The following is a 14,194-nucleotide window of genomic DNA, read 5'->3' on the forward strand; positions in this document are numbered from 1 at the left end:
CAAAATCTGTGACTGCGCTACTTGAAAAGGAGAACGTAACTGTAAAGGACATGTATCGGAAACTAATGTAAATGGAAATGTCATTAAAGCAAATCCCGTGAGATTACTGTGTGTGCTTGATGAGTTAGAAGGTGAGGAACTCTTTAACTATTTTTTAATTCTGATGCAGAATTTCATCTGCCATCCACTCCTTTTATAGGATTTTAAACACCTTTTTAAAGCCAACTCATTTTAAATCTCCTTCTTCCCTGTCTACATTTATTAGACCCATTATAGTTCCCTTAGTGTCAAAGTTTGATAGCAGTTTATGAATATGACGGAGCATGGATGACTATGCCCTGGTCTACACTGGGAGGGGAGAATCGATCTAAGTTACACAAGTTCAGCTACGTGAATAACATAGCTGAAGTCAATGTACTTAGATAGACTTACCGTGGTGTCTTCACCACGGTGAGTTGACTCTGCCAGTGCTGGAGTACAAGAGTCGATGGGAGAGGACTTGAGGGTCGATTTATCACGTCTAGACTAGATACGATAAATCGATACCCGCTAGATCGATTGCTGCCTGCCGATCCGGCGGGTAGTGTAGACATACCCTATGTGTAACTTCTTAATAAGAAGTGTCATATTGCCCCAGATGATGATTATTAGTTTTCTGTGAGATTCTTTGATTATTGGGATGATTCTGATATTTCTATGGAAAAAAACAAGTGTGAGGGGAAAAGTTTCCCCTCTTCCCATGTATTGTTATCTATTGGGGGGAGGGAGAGGGTTAATTTATTTTCTTGAAACAAATCAGACAATGCAGTGACTGAGGGGAAGGCACTAAGCACAAATGAACCATCAGGAATTAACAGCATCATGGGATAATTCATACCAGCTCTAGGCAGGAAAACAAGCCCACAGAAGTACCACCCCCTGGGAGGAGACACAGAGACTGCCTTTAACTGGGTTCAAGAGGCCCAGCAAACTGAGAACACTATCAAATGGGCAGCCTGGTACACAGGAAGTGTCTCTCTCACTGGATCCAAGAACTGACATGAGACTGTAACCAAGAGGCACAGACCCCGCAGCTAAGGTTTGAAGGACTTTGAAACATACCAGGGTCTCCTGGTGGATGATGGAGGACGCTTGGTCAGACACGCATGCGTCCAAGCTGTTGCTTGTTGGTTGTTTTTAGGACATTCTTCATCTACTTCGCTTCATGAAGGCTGACTGGTCGCTGGTAAACCTGCCATTCTGCTTGAGAGAGAGCAGGATGGCAATTGCTGGACTATGCCAGGCTCGTTAGAGCGATCACACTGAATGGCAGGCAGAACTGCCTCCAAATCCTTGTTCTGGAGGAAGAGGACTGCGGGTTCCTGCCCTGAGAAGGCCGATGGCTGGAGGTCTGAGTGGATACTCTCCAGGAGATCATGGAGAGCTCAGAAGTGCTGTTACGCTGGACCTACGCCAAACTGATCATGCAGAAATTCTCTCCTTAAAAAGCAACAAAGAATCCTGTGGCACCTTATAGACTAACAGACGTTCTGCAGCATGAGCTTTCGTGGGTGAATACCCACTTCTTCAGATGCAAGAGGTGAAGATGTATTCACCCACGAAAGCTCATGCTGCAGAACGTCTGTTAGTCTATAAGGTGCCACAGGATTCTTTGTTGCTTTCACAGATCCAGACTAACACGGCTACCCCTCTGATACTTGTCTCCTTAAAAATGCATTCATTACGTGTCACGATGCTGGTAGGATATTACCAGATTCTCAGTGTTGGTCTGACTCTGCTCCCATTGGAGTCAGTAGGACTTTTACCATTGACTTCAATGGGAGCCAAGTGGAGGATGGGGAGGGATAGCTCAGTGGTTTGAGCATTAGTCTGCTAAACCCAAGGTTGTGAGTTCAATCCTTGAGGGGGCCATTTAGGGATCTGGTGCAAAAATCTGTCTGGGGATTAGCCCTGCTTTGAGCAGGGGGGTGGACTAAATGACCTCCTGAGGTCCCTTCCAACCCTGATAATCTATGATAAGGCCAATGCTGGCAGCTTTTGAAAAACCCAGTGCCCGTACTTTGCACTTCTCCCCACCCATGTGTCTATGCTAAGGGATTTTGTTCCTTTCAAGTGTGTCTGAAAATTCAGCTCACCGAGATGTTGTTCAGTTTTTGTATTAGCGCAGGGAACTATTTTGTATTCAGGGGGGGCAAATCTCTGGCACATATCAGTGATATCGTCAGCAAGGAGAAGTTAGGAATGCTGGTAGAAACAACTACAGCATAAGGAAAGACTTGCACTAGTAGCCACAACATCCCCACAGGTGCTAGCCAATCAAACACACAAATGGGTTCTGCATAAACTCTCCAATGGTGAAGGGGGGAAAAATATCTGAACAACCTACAAATCCTCTCTAGGTTGGAGCATACCCAAGCCAAAGAAATGAGATGCTTTGGTCAGCTTCACAGTGCAAACTTTCCCCTCTGGTGGTGGAGGAGCAGCTCAAATGGCTGTTAAGAAGGATTGAGGATCGGGACCAGTAATGTTCAGATCAGTTGCTTCCAGGCATTCAAGGGCCTGTTGGAAACCAGTGTTAGTCAGAACTATATATTAAATAATGTTAGAGCAATGAATCTTTTATATATATATGGAAAAAGAAAAGATAAAGGAATTTTTGCTTTTGTCTCCGCTGATGCAGCATTTCAGAACACTGTTGAAACAGCGCCAGGGTGGTGTGAAACCTGGCTTGTCTCTCTTGCTTTGTAAAACCTTGCTCCGTGTAAATAGTCGGGTGAACCAGTAGGGTGAGGGAATTGTTAATTTCAGGTGCCCCGCACCCCAAGCTAACAAGCAAAAACCCAAGGCCACAAAAACAGACCAGCAAACTAAAACAACTGGGTGGAGCCAGTGGGATTAACAACAGAGACCAGGTGGTAGAAATAGACAAATATAAGTTTAAGCAGGGTAAGCCAAAATGTGAGAGCTATTGTGATTTATGCCTAACATGTTTTAGTCAAGAGGTTTAGAATGGATGGGTACATAGATGGGGTAGCCGAGTAATGGAGCTGCGTAAAGTTATGGAACAGGGTATAAAAGATAATGATTGACAAGAGAGTGGAGAAGACACAGGGCAGAACATAGCAGGACTAGAGAGCTGAAAAAAAAAAAGTCACCCTGTCCCCAGGAGAGGTAACTTGATCAATTACTCTTCTTGCCGGATCTGTTTTTGCAGGTATAAGTAATTTATAGGTGATAGTGTCTTAAAAAGTACAAAGTAAAGGCTACAAAAAACTGTTTAAACCTAAATTGGAGTGGATCACATCTGTCACCCAACAGGCCAGATCTTTTCTTTTAAAAAAAACCTTAATTTAGAAGACAAGAAAGGCATGTAGTTAAATTGGACTGGAGAACAGGGGTCATGGGGGTGTGACTCCCTTGCTCTTCCCACCTTGCTAAGTGGAAGGGAGATTTGTGGGGGAGGAGAGAGTCCAAGTATGCAGAAGATTGACTGGTGTAACCCACATCCCTAATAGGGAAATATCTCTTTAAGATGTCTAAAAAGAAGCAGGGAGAAGGAATTAGTTTTGTCTGGGACATTTGCGCAGATGCACAATTAGCATTCCACACCTAGAAGTTTCTAGGAATCACCCCTGTCCGAAGCTCACCCCCAGGACCAGAAAAATGCAGGTTTCTCCTGCATTTTGAAGCAGGTTAGGTGATGCAGTTAACGTTCCCACAGGAAAGCACCGGCAGCAGTAGTTACAGAAAGGGGAAATGGGGTGGGAAAACTTCTGAGGGCAAGTACCAGGGCATCTGCAAAAGGACATGTGGCCTGCGCTTTAAGACCTCTTTAAAGAAGTGGTGAGAAGGGGTGTAAACTTCTGATGAGAAGAAAATATTCTCCCTGCAGTCAAGGAGAGCCGGCTGTTCAGTTCATAGGAACAACTAGATAAACACACTTTCTTTATGCTATAAAGTTATCTTGCTTAGCAAGAAAAGATCTGTGTATGTTCATGCTCCATCCGAGCTGGATGTCACTCAAAGGGGAGCTCCCTTCACTTCTTAACCACAAGCCCTTGAGACAAAATAAACAGTGTTGATTTCTAAAGCCTAGCGGGGCCTTATTTTTTGCTGTCCTTTGCCAAATACTGTATGCAAAACACAGTTGATGAGGCAGATGGAGAGAAAGCAACTGACTCTGGAGACCAGTGCCAGGCATATAAAGCAGTTCATTTACAGGCTCGGCAGCACCGTAAGAATACTGTGAGGAACAAATTGAATTAACATGCAGCTGAATAAAGAGCTAGGGTCTGAATACCACCCCCTGCAGTGCCATTTAGGTGCAGTTACAAGATGGGGTTGGTACAGACACACATCTTCTTGAGGCCAAACTGCAGTCATCCTGAATCTTAAATAAGCCATTATATTAGCTCTTGGTAGAGCTGGTGGGGAATTATCTCCCGTCCCAGCAAAACTTTTCTGAAGAAAACGAAAACTTTCCATTGAACATTTTTGTGGTTTCTGTCCAAAACTGAACATTTTTCAGATGAAACATTCTCGGTTGCCAGAAACTAAACAAAAATGGGTATTTTGGGTTTTTTACTGAAACCTCCAGAAAAGATTGAAAACAGACACTTCCAATGGGAATTGCCATTTTTGACAAAAAGCCCTTTTCCACTTGGAAAAAAACCCACTGACAACATTTTCAACCAGTTCTAGTTCTCAGTGCAGGATGGGTCAGATTTTCAAAGCACTCGGCGTTGCCGTAAAGCCGAGCAAGTGGAAGTTTTATCAGGAACTTGGAATGGGACCAAAGTTAGATCACCACTAAGGCCCAGATCGTCAACGGCATTTAGGTTCCTGACTTCCCTTGGAATCATTCAGAGTTGGATGCCTAAATACCTTTGGAGGATCTGGGCTTGAGTGCTTTTGAAAATTCCACCCGGTGCCTCTCCAAATTGCATTGCTTCACGTAAGAACAGAGACTGGCACGTGCCAGCTGATCCACAACATTTCTGTCTCCTGAACAGTATCTTGAGGAGTGACAGCAGCCAGAACAATTGGTTAACAAGTGAATGTTGCATTTTTCCCCCCAACGTTGAATTTATTTCTTCTGAGAGAGGACAGATTAGCAGCCCTGCAGAATTAAGCCTTCTGTTCATCCACATATAGTCAGTGGCCAGAAGTTTAACTTCCTCAAACATGGCATTTTCCACCAGACTGTGACATTCCCTGTGTGTAATACCCTCCCATCCTAGCCCCAAAATAACCCATCAATGCCACGCCCTGGCAGCCAGAAAAATTCAACCTGGAAATGAGACACACAGAGGGCTGTTGACCATCGGAGCAGCCTTTCCAAAGGACATGGTAGATTCTCAATCACTTGCAGTTTTTAAATCAACTCTTTCTAAAAGACACACTCTAGCTCAACCACAAGTCACTGGGCTTGATGCACGGATCAAAGTGATCTTCTCTGGTCTGCGTTACCCAGGAGGTCAGATTACATCAGGAGTTCTCAAAACGGGGGTCAGGACCCCTCAGGGGGTCATGAGGTAATTACATGGAGGATTGTGAGCTGTCAGCCTCCACCCCAAACCCCACTTTGCCTCCAGCATTTATAATGGTGTTAAATATATTAAAAAGCATTTTTAATTTATAAGGGAGGTCGCACTCAGAGGCTTGCTATGTGAAAGGGGTCACCAGTACAAAAGTTTGAGAATCACTGGATTATATGATAACAGGGGTCATGGCTGGTCTTGAAGTCAGACATTTAACAAAAGCCAAATTCTCCCTCCCCCCCTTTTTAACCAGCTCTCACGACAACCTCTGTTTCTGAATTAACCTGTTCGTAAAATGTGTCTAACACCAGCTACTTACATCATAAATAGGCTTGGAAGGATTCCATTTTTATTGGTAAACGTCAATCTCACCATACACAGAAACCGATGCAAAAATATTACCATCAAAATTTACAGGTGAGCCCAGTAAGAAAAATGCTGCTAGAGAACTTATGAGAGTTTGATGTAAGACTATTTGCTTTGCATGTTTTGCATGTCACGTTGACAATGGTTTTAACGGTTATACAGCTTTAATTTCTTGAATTTCAACATCTGCTGTCATGAAATAATCATCTTACCCACGCTGTTGTCTGATTGCCACCCTATAATTTCCCGCAACTGTGAAGATCTAAATTGGGGGTGAGGGGAATGCTTAAGCTAAACATCGATATTTTCTGTCAAAATTATAACAATCAAAATCAAATTCTGCCAAGCCTAATTATAAAGGATGGTGCAAGCCCTGGCAGTGCTTTCAAAGAGTTTTGAGATTGGCAATTAAAGGACAACAGAGAAGTGCTCTGCATTATCAGTGTTCGCTGTAACAATTTGCCCTGTATCTTTAATGACTTTTTTTTTGTTCTTGTTGGTCCTAATTTTCAGCCTCCTCACCACAGATTAGCAAACTGACCAATCTTGTCTCATGGTTTCCTTGTATTCCCCTCACAGTCTGTATCCATCTGTTGTCTCTTGTTTTATTCTTAGATTGGCATCTTCTTGGGGCAGAGACTGTCTTTTCATTCTGTGTCTGTACAGTGCCTATAGCATGCTGGGGTCCTGCTCCAGGACTGGGGTGCTTAGGTGCAATGTAAAAACAACTAAGTCGGTCCCAGTTCTGAGACTCCGAAGCATCTGTAATGCCTTACGAACCCCAGGACACGAACCAGGACGCAATGTGTCTGGCTTGGGTTAATGATTCAGCATGATTAAGTCAGTGAAATATATTTAATATGTTTCTTTGGAAGCCTTCTAAGGAGATTGTCACTGTGTACTCGCAGACAAATAGCTACTGGAGCCTGAATTACCATAATAATACACAGTTCCTTTTCTCTGCTGCCAGGAAGCCACATTCTGGCACCCTCTTTAATCCCCCTCCAACCCACGAAGGCCGCTCCTCGCTCCCCTTCCCTTTTTTAGTAGGGCTCAACGTTTGCAGGAGGAAACGCTGGTTGCTGATATTTGTGGCCGGCTGTCAGTGTCTCTTGCTGCTGTTCTGGAGGGTCAGCCTCCTTAGGGAGAAGGGAGAACTTGGTCCCTCTGTGCTGTGCTTTGCCAACCCGCCCGCCTCAAAGACAAGCAATTAGTGAAATTCCACTGGGTCTGTCCTGTGTCAGGTACTACTCAGGCATTCCCGTGCGTTCCAGATTCCTGGGAGGTACCCGTGTCCCGCGAGTACCTACACGGCAGTGTAAACTGGGAGGCACCCCGTGGGCTCCGATCACCTACAATTAGAGTATGCAACGTCAAACTAGCCTTCCCTCTCCCCCAGCACATGCCTACAGCCCCTGCTAGCAGGGCACCAGTGAATGCAGAGTTTAAAGCAGGGCTGTCCCGCCAGTCCATTGCCTCATTGGTAGAAAGGCCGCTGCAGCCACATGCGGCGCACAAAGTGCTTTCCCCTGTGTCCTTGCCTGATCACCTATTATTTATCACATAATGCACCGTGAAATGAAACCACCCTCGATACCCGCATCGCTTCTTGTCGGACAGGGCTATAGATCCTTACACTTATCGGTGTGTTTCACGAGAAAGAGATTCCACGACGGTTACTTGTATTAGGTGAATTGAAAAATACTCTCTCTCTTGATTTTACAGTGCAAACATTTGTAATAAAAAATAATACTATAAATGAGCACTGTGCACTTTGTATGCTGTGTTGTAATTGAAATCAGTATGTTTGAAAATGTCGAAGCGAATCCAAAAATATTTAATAAATTTCAATTGGTATTCTAGTGCTTAACAGTGCAATTAACAGTGATTAATCGCAATTAATTTTTTTAAATGGCGATTAATTTTTTTTAGTTAATCGTGTGAGTTAACTGCGATTAATCGACAGCCCTAGAATAAATCTAATTTCTCTAAGCTGGCAGGGCCTGATGAAATTCATCCTAAGATACTTGTGGGAGCAATTCTCTTCAAGAACTAATGGAGGGCAGGTGAGATCTCAGAGGACAGGAGAAGGACAAACACAGAACCTATCTTTAAAAAAGAGAACAAGGACAGCCCAGGGAAATATCGACCCGTTAGCCTCACTTCAATACCGGGAAAGATACTGGAACAAATTATCAAACAATCCATTTTTAAGTACCGTACCTGGAGAATAACAGGGTTTGCAAAAACAAATCATGTCAAACCAACCTAATTTCCTTCTTTGCCAGAGTTGCTGGCTTAGTGGATATGGGGGAGCAGTAGTTTTCAGTAAGGCTTTTGATACAGTCCCACATGACAGTCTCATAAGCAAACTAGAGAAATATGATCCAGATGAAATTACTATAAGGCAGGTGAAACACGTGGTTGAAAGACCGTACTCAAAGAGTCATTATGGATGGTTCTCTGTCAAACTGGGAGGGCGTGCTTAGTGAAATTCCACAGGGGTCTGTCCTGGGTCAGGAACTCTCAATATTTTCATTAATGACTTGGATAATGGCGTGGAGAGTATGCTTTCAAAATTTGTGAACACCACTGCACTTGGAGAGGTTGCACGCACTTTGGAGGACAGGATTAGAATTCTAACAAATTATCTTGACAAACTGGAGAACTGGTCAGAAGTCAACAAGATGAAATTCAATAAAGACAAGTGCAAAGTACTCCACATAAGAAGGAAAAATCAAATGAACAACTACAAAGTGGGGAATAGCTGGCTAGGTGCTAGTACTGCTGAAAAACGGTCTGTGGGTTGGAGCAATGTGATGCAGTTGAGAAAAAGCCTAATGTTCTTGGGTGTATTAACAGCCGTGTTGTATGTAAGATTTGGGAGGTAACTGTCCTGCTCTACTCAGCGCTGGTGAGGACTCAGCTGGATACTGTGTGCAGTTCTGGGTGCCGCACTTTTGGAAAGATGTGGAACAAATTGGAGATAGCCCAGAAGAGAGCAACAAAAATGATCAACAGTTTAGAAAACCTGACCTATGAGGAAAGGTTAAAAAAACTGGGCACGTTTAGCCTTGAGAAAAGAAGGCTGAAGGGGGGACCTGATAACAGTCTTCAAATACATTAAGGGGCTGTTATAAAATGGAGAACAATTCAACACTGTCCATGTCCACTGAAGACAGGACGAGAAGTAACAAGCTTAATCTGCAGCAGGGAGATTTAGGTTAGCTATTAGGAAAACTGAGCCAGAGGGATAGTTATCACCTGGGGTAGGCTGAAGATTTTTAAGAACAGGTTAGACAAACCCCTGTCAAGGAAGGACTAGGTTTACAGCCGGTGTCTCACAGCAGGGGACTGGACTAGATGACCTCTCGAGGTCCCTTCCAGCCCTACGTTTCTATGATGTTGTGATTTTCAAACTTGGGCTCAGTGAAAGCTGCAGGCACTCAGACCCTCTGCAGATGAGACCACTTGTATTTAGGTGCCAGCCTTTGGGCACTGAAATTTGAAAATTGTGCTCTGTGTGTTCAGCTTTAATTTCAGCCATTCCTGATTTTTGGAGTATTTATGTTTGTAACCCTAGAGTTCTATCTGTGTTCAATTTGTGAATGTGTCTCTCTCTATATCAAATACAAAGCCAAATTAAAATAGCCAATCATTTGCTTGGTAGCAACTGACTTAATAAAGTAAGATCAACTATTACCGGTATTGTCCAGCACACTTCAGTAGTATAGATTCCACATGATATAACAATACTGTCTTAGGCTACTCTTTCTGCCAGTCCAGATCATAGATTTAATATTTGTCTCAAACACGTGCATGATGCACAATAAACTCTTTTATTGCTATAATTACAGCCTTGCCTGAATATCATAGGCAGTGACAGATTTAATGTAAATTGAAAGGACTCATAGCATAATTTCTAGTGATCAAGAAGATATCCTTCCCCACTCCCACCCATGGTTAAGCAACCAATAGTAGGATTCGAAGGCGAGGCAGTAAAAACCCTTGGTAAATTGCCTCAGTGTTGCTGTAAATCCCAACAGGATTATTTGCAAATATTCAATTTAGACAAAGAGCTGAAGGACATTTGTATTCAGCTTGAAGTTGTGTTCACCCCTCGTGGACATTTCAAGCTGAAAAACAAAAAGTACAAAATGCAGCATTTCTTGCAGTCTGATTTGTTGCATACAAACTTTGCAAGGCTTTCTCGGGACTCCTGAGACGAAACATTTCCTAGGACTTTACAAGACAGCAGCCACTTTTGCATTCCACTGAGTCCATTATTAGTGGGGTTTCTAGGGCTTGTGGTTTTACAGCAGTGAAAAGCTTCCTAGGTGCCTAACTGAACAAGACCACGAGCCTCGCCCCATATGGCCCACAATCCAGACTCAGCGGCCACATGGGGGTGGGGACCAATCACTCAATGAGCAGGGAATGAAGCAAGGCAGGAAGAGGGTTACAGCGAAATGGACAAAAGGTTACTCAACTGAGGCCCCATTTCCATTGGTAAAAGGTAACGATTATTTAATCCATATTCCTGCAATACAGCATTGTGAGGAATGACGGTCCCAGTGTCCCAAAAACATCCTCCTCTGATTCTGACTCCAGCAACGTCAGCGTGAAAGTAGCCAACCTCAGGCTGGAGATTACAGATGCCAGGCTTTCTGAGTAAGAAGCCGCTTCATATACAAGCTGATGTTAACTGGCCACTCCCTCCTTTCACACGCATCTTCTTCTCACTCCTCCTTTGCACAGTTTCGTCCTCTCCTATGAGCGAGCACAAGTAGATGTCCAGGAGTAGATTGTTCAGGAGTCCAAATCTGTGTAAAGGAGACTAAATGACCAGCCCCTGAGTCATCACTTCTGAATCTGAATATTTATAAACAGATTAAAAAGGGAAAACTGCCTGTTAGCTAAATAAAGTAATGTTAACCCCTTCCTCCCCGGAAGACTCATACATCCTTCCGTGTCAAAACGTCACACATGTCACAAAGGGCGGGAGACAGGTGATAAAAGCTGACTGGGTGAGTTGACTCAGATCAAGATTCATTGGCTGAAGGAAAGGATTAAACTTTTGTACGCATAGACTCAGACTTCAAGGCCAGACGGGACCATCGTGATCATCTAGTCTGACCTCCTGCACATCACAGGCCACAGAACCTCATCTACCCACTCCTGTAATAGACCCCTAACCTCTGCCTGAGTTAATGAAGTCTCAAATCATGATTTAAAGACTTCCAGTGACAGAGAATCCACCATGTACACTAGTTTAAACCTGCAAGTGGCTCGTGCCCCATGCTGCAGAGGAAGGCAAAAAAACAAAACAAAACAAGGTCTCTGCCAATCTGACTTGGGAGGAAATTCGTCCCTGACCCCAAATATGGTGATCAGCTGGATTCTGAGCATGTGGGCAAGACCCAGCAGCCAGACCCCTGGGAAAGAATTCACTGTAGTAACTCAGAGCCCTCCCTATCTAGTGTCCCATCACCAGCCCATTGGAGATATTTGCTGCTGGCAGTTGCAGATCGGCTACATGTCATTCTAGGCAGTCTCATCTTACCATCCCCTCTGTAAACTTATGAAGCTCAGTCTTGAAACAAGTTAGGGGGCAGTGATGGCAAAAAAAAAACCTTTGGAAGGCTGTACCAGAACAACCACACAACAAAGAGGTACAAGTTTAGAGTTTCTGAAATATTCGATGACATCTGTCACTCTGTCTTTTCCAGTTGTGTCGGGAATTACCCTAGCAAAGGCAGTGACTGCTGGCTCTTGCACATTAACATGGGATCGGTAAGTTCTTTCTTCCTCCCACTATGTAGCACGCTATCTCAATCCAGAGAACAAAACAATTTAACACCTAATAAGATCTAGATTTCAACAAGAAGTTGTCATCGTTGCTACACAACAAAAACTGGCCAAAGGATCAAGCACAAAAGCTACATTTTCATGCCATAAAAGGCTGTCATGTGGAAACTTATTTCGGTGTCAGACTGCCAGTATCTTAGGCCTCATCAAAATTGAGTAAACAAAACTCTTGACCTAAGCTGCAAGCAGGACAGCATTAGTCATCTGTAGGCCGACTGTAGCATCATATTTATTGGAGTGGGTTACAGACAAAAGCCTTGGGTGGGATTAACATTGATGATGTATTTGAAGCCATCAGACTTTTTAGCCTTGATGGACACAGTCCATCATATCCAGACAGCATCACGCAGCACACAGCAGTCTTGCCTTTCATTCAGAACGGATGGTTGTTTCAAATCCATTAGCACTTGGAATTATACCTACCCTTGGGTCAACATTATGTTGCTCTTGTAAATCAAAGCTTGTAGGACATTAAAGTTAAGATATTCACAGCTCACAAGAGAAGTCTTAGCTGTGTTAGGGGGATGCAAACATTGTTAACTTCACTGTATGAGGTCCATTCTCCATGGTCCCACTTGAGGAGCAGAAGTGCATGCTCAACGTTTGGCACATAATTCACTGCTGTCCTGAACAGGATTGCTTTCTTGAAATCAGGGTGCATACTTAAAAAAAATCCTAACTCAAACAGCAACCATGTATCGTATGCGGGGGCTGAACATTGCAAGCCTACTCTTGATAGGCTTTGTGAAGCAGGAAAGCCCCACTCTAAGTCTTCTAATCATGAAGTTTTCTAATTTCCATCCAGTTAGGGTGGTGCCAGGGTTGCTTATATCCTTACAGCCCAAGCCTGTGTTTTGCCATGACCAGAACAATTACAACCAGGAGACATTCTAAAGTTTCATTCAGATTCCTGAGGCATTGTTGCAACATGAAAACAAATTATTTGGCTAGAAACCTTCCCATTTCCCCAAGCTTTGAGTCTGTTGTAAGACCCATAGGCTTTCTGGTGTAGAAATGCAGCAGGATTGTACACTGGGATGGAAAGGAGCTAAGAAAACCCATCCAGTATAATTTGGTAGCAAGGAGGAGCTGTGAAGTGAAGACTGTGTGATAGTCATTCGCTGTGGAATCCGGACTCTGGCTCCTGATAATGCCCTTGTGACAGTGAAGCCACAGTGTAAGATCTAGATCAATCTTTTCTACATAGTGACATCCACAGTGGCATCGGCGCCAGATTACTCCACAAACCATGACATGGTGCAGGGGTGGCGGAGGCTAGCTCTCCCACAACGTACATACTGGGGGAGTGGATCTTGGTTTCTGCCCCTCGGGTGGTTTCCATCACCATGACTCTTGCAGAGGTGAGAGCAGGACCAGCTAGTTCTCCCTCACGCACAGGCACACAGGGAGGGGTACAGAGACAAGAGCAGAGCAACAGGAGGGGCTGGAATGGCCGCCATGATGCAGGAGATTGGGTTAGCCACTGAGGAGCAGGTAGGACTACCAGCGGAGACACCCAACCTAGGGGAGGGGCAGGAGCACATGGACCAGCCCCCAGGCCGGTGCACCAGCACCTAGGTGGGTGACAGGGGATGTCACTGAGAGGGAGGGGAAAGCACTGGCCACCAGCTGCCCAGGAATGACACTAGAAACTGCGGGACGTCCCTTCTCAGCCTGAAGCCAGCAGCCCCCCCAGTCTCAGTAGCTCCCCTCACTCCCTGTCCTAGCCCTCTGTCCCCCAATGTGGTGTGCGAACAACATTTCACCAGAGACAGAACGGTAGGAAGTCTCTGTCTTGGATATATTGCGTTGTTGGACATTGCCCGGTTCTGTCTGAGGTACTTATATGGCCCCCATCACCGGAGTATCTGAGCGCATCACACTCTTATCCTCGCAGCACCCCTGTGAGGCAGGGCAGTGCTGTTAGCCTCATTGTACGGATGGGAACTGAGACACAGAGGCTAAGTGATATGCCCAAGGTCACACAGGAAGTCTGTGACAAAGCAGGTTATTGACTGCAGGGCTCCTCAGCTGCAGGCTAGCGCCCATACCACCGGATCCTCCTTCCCCTCACTTTAATGACAGATCAGGAGAGAAACACCACACTCATCCCCCTAGAATTCTGCTGTTAGTTTGTTTAGTTTGTATTTGCTTTCTCTTTGGATTTTAAAAGCTATTCTTTGATTTACATGTCTCCCAATTTCCCTTCCCGAATGCAAAAGGGGGGATTTTGTCCATGCCATACTCTGAAGCTACCGGAGGGAATGCAAGAACTCAGACGCGGGTTTAGGTAGGTACAACGGAGGGATCCCAAAGCAAGTGGAGCCATTGCTTCAAATATAGTGTCAGTGTTTTGGAAGTCTGGGACTCTGCTCTGAAGCTGGTCGGATTCATTCCTCACAACTGATTAAACCCCAGTC

At 44.5% G+C, this 14,194-nt stretch overlaps 1 protein-coding gene across 1 annotated transcript in view; it reads right to left on the reverse strand.

Annotated features, from left to right (window-relative positions):
- Positions 1–10,546: 10,546 nt before the first annotated feature.
- DTD1 (D-aminoacyl-tRNA deacylase 1) overlaps positions 10,547–14,194 on the reverse strand; it is a 96,133-nt gene continuing 92,485 nt past the window's right edge. Inside the window, exon 6 of the mRNA XM_039530917.1 lies at positions 10,547–10,743. The gene's annotated coding sequence lies outside the window, so the exon portion shown is untranslated. The remainder of the gene's footprint in view (positions 10,744–14,194) is intronic.

Source organism: Mauremys reevesii, linkage group 3, assembly GCF_016161935.1.
Source record: "Mauremys reevesii isolate NIE-2019 linkage group 3, ASM1616193v1, whole genome shotgun sequence".
Taxonomy (NCBI): domain Eukaryota; kingdom Metazoa; phylum Chordata; order Testudines; family Geoemydidae; genus Mauremys; species Mauremys reevesii.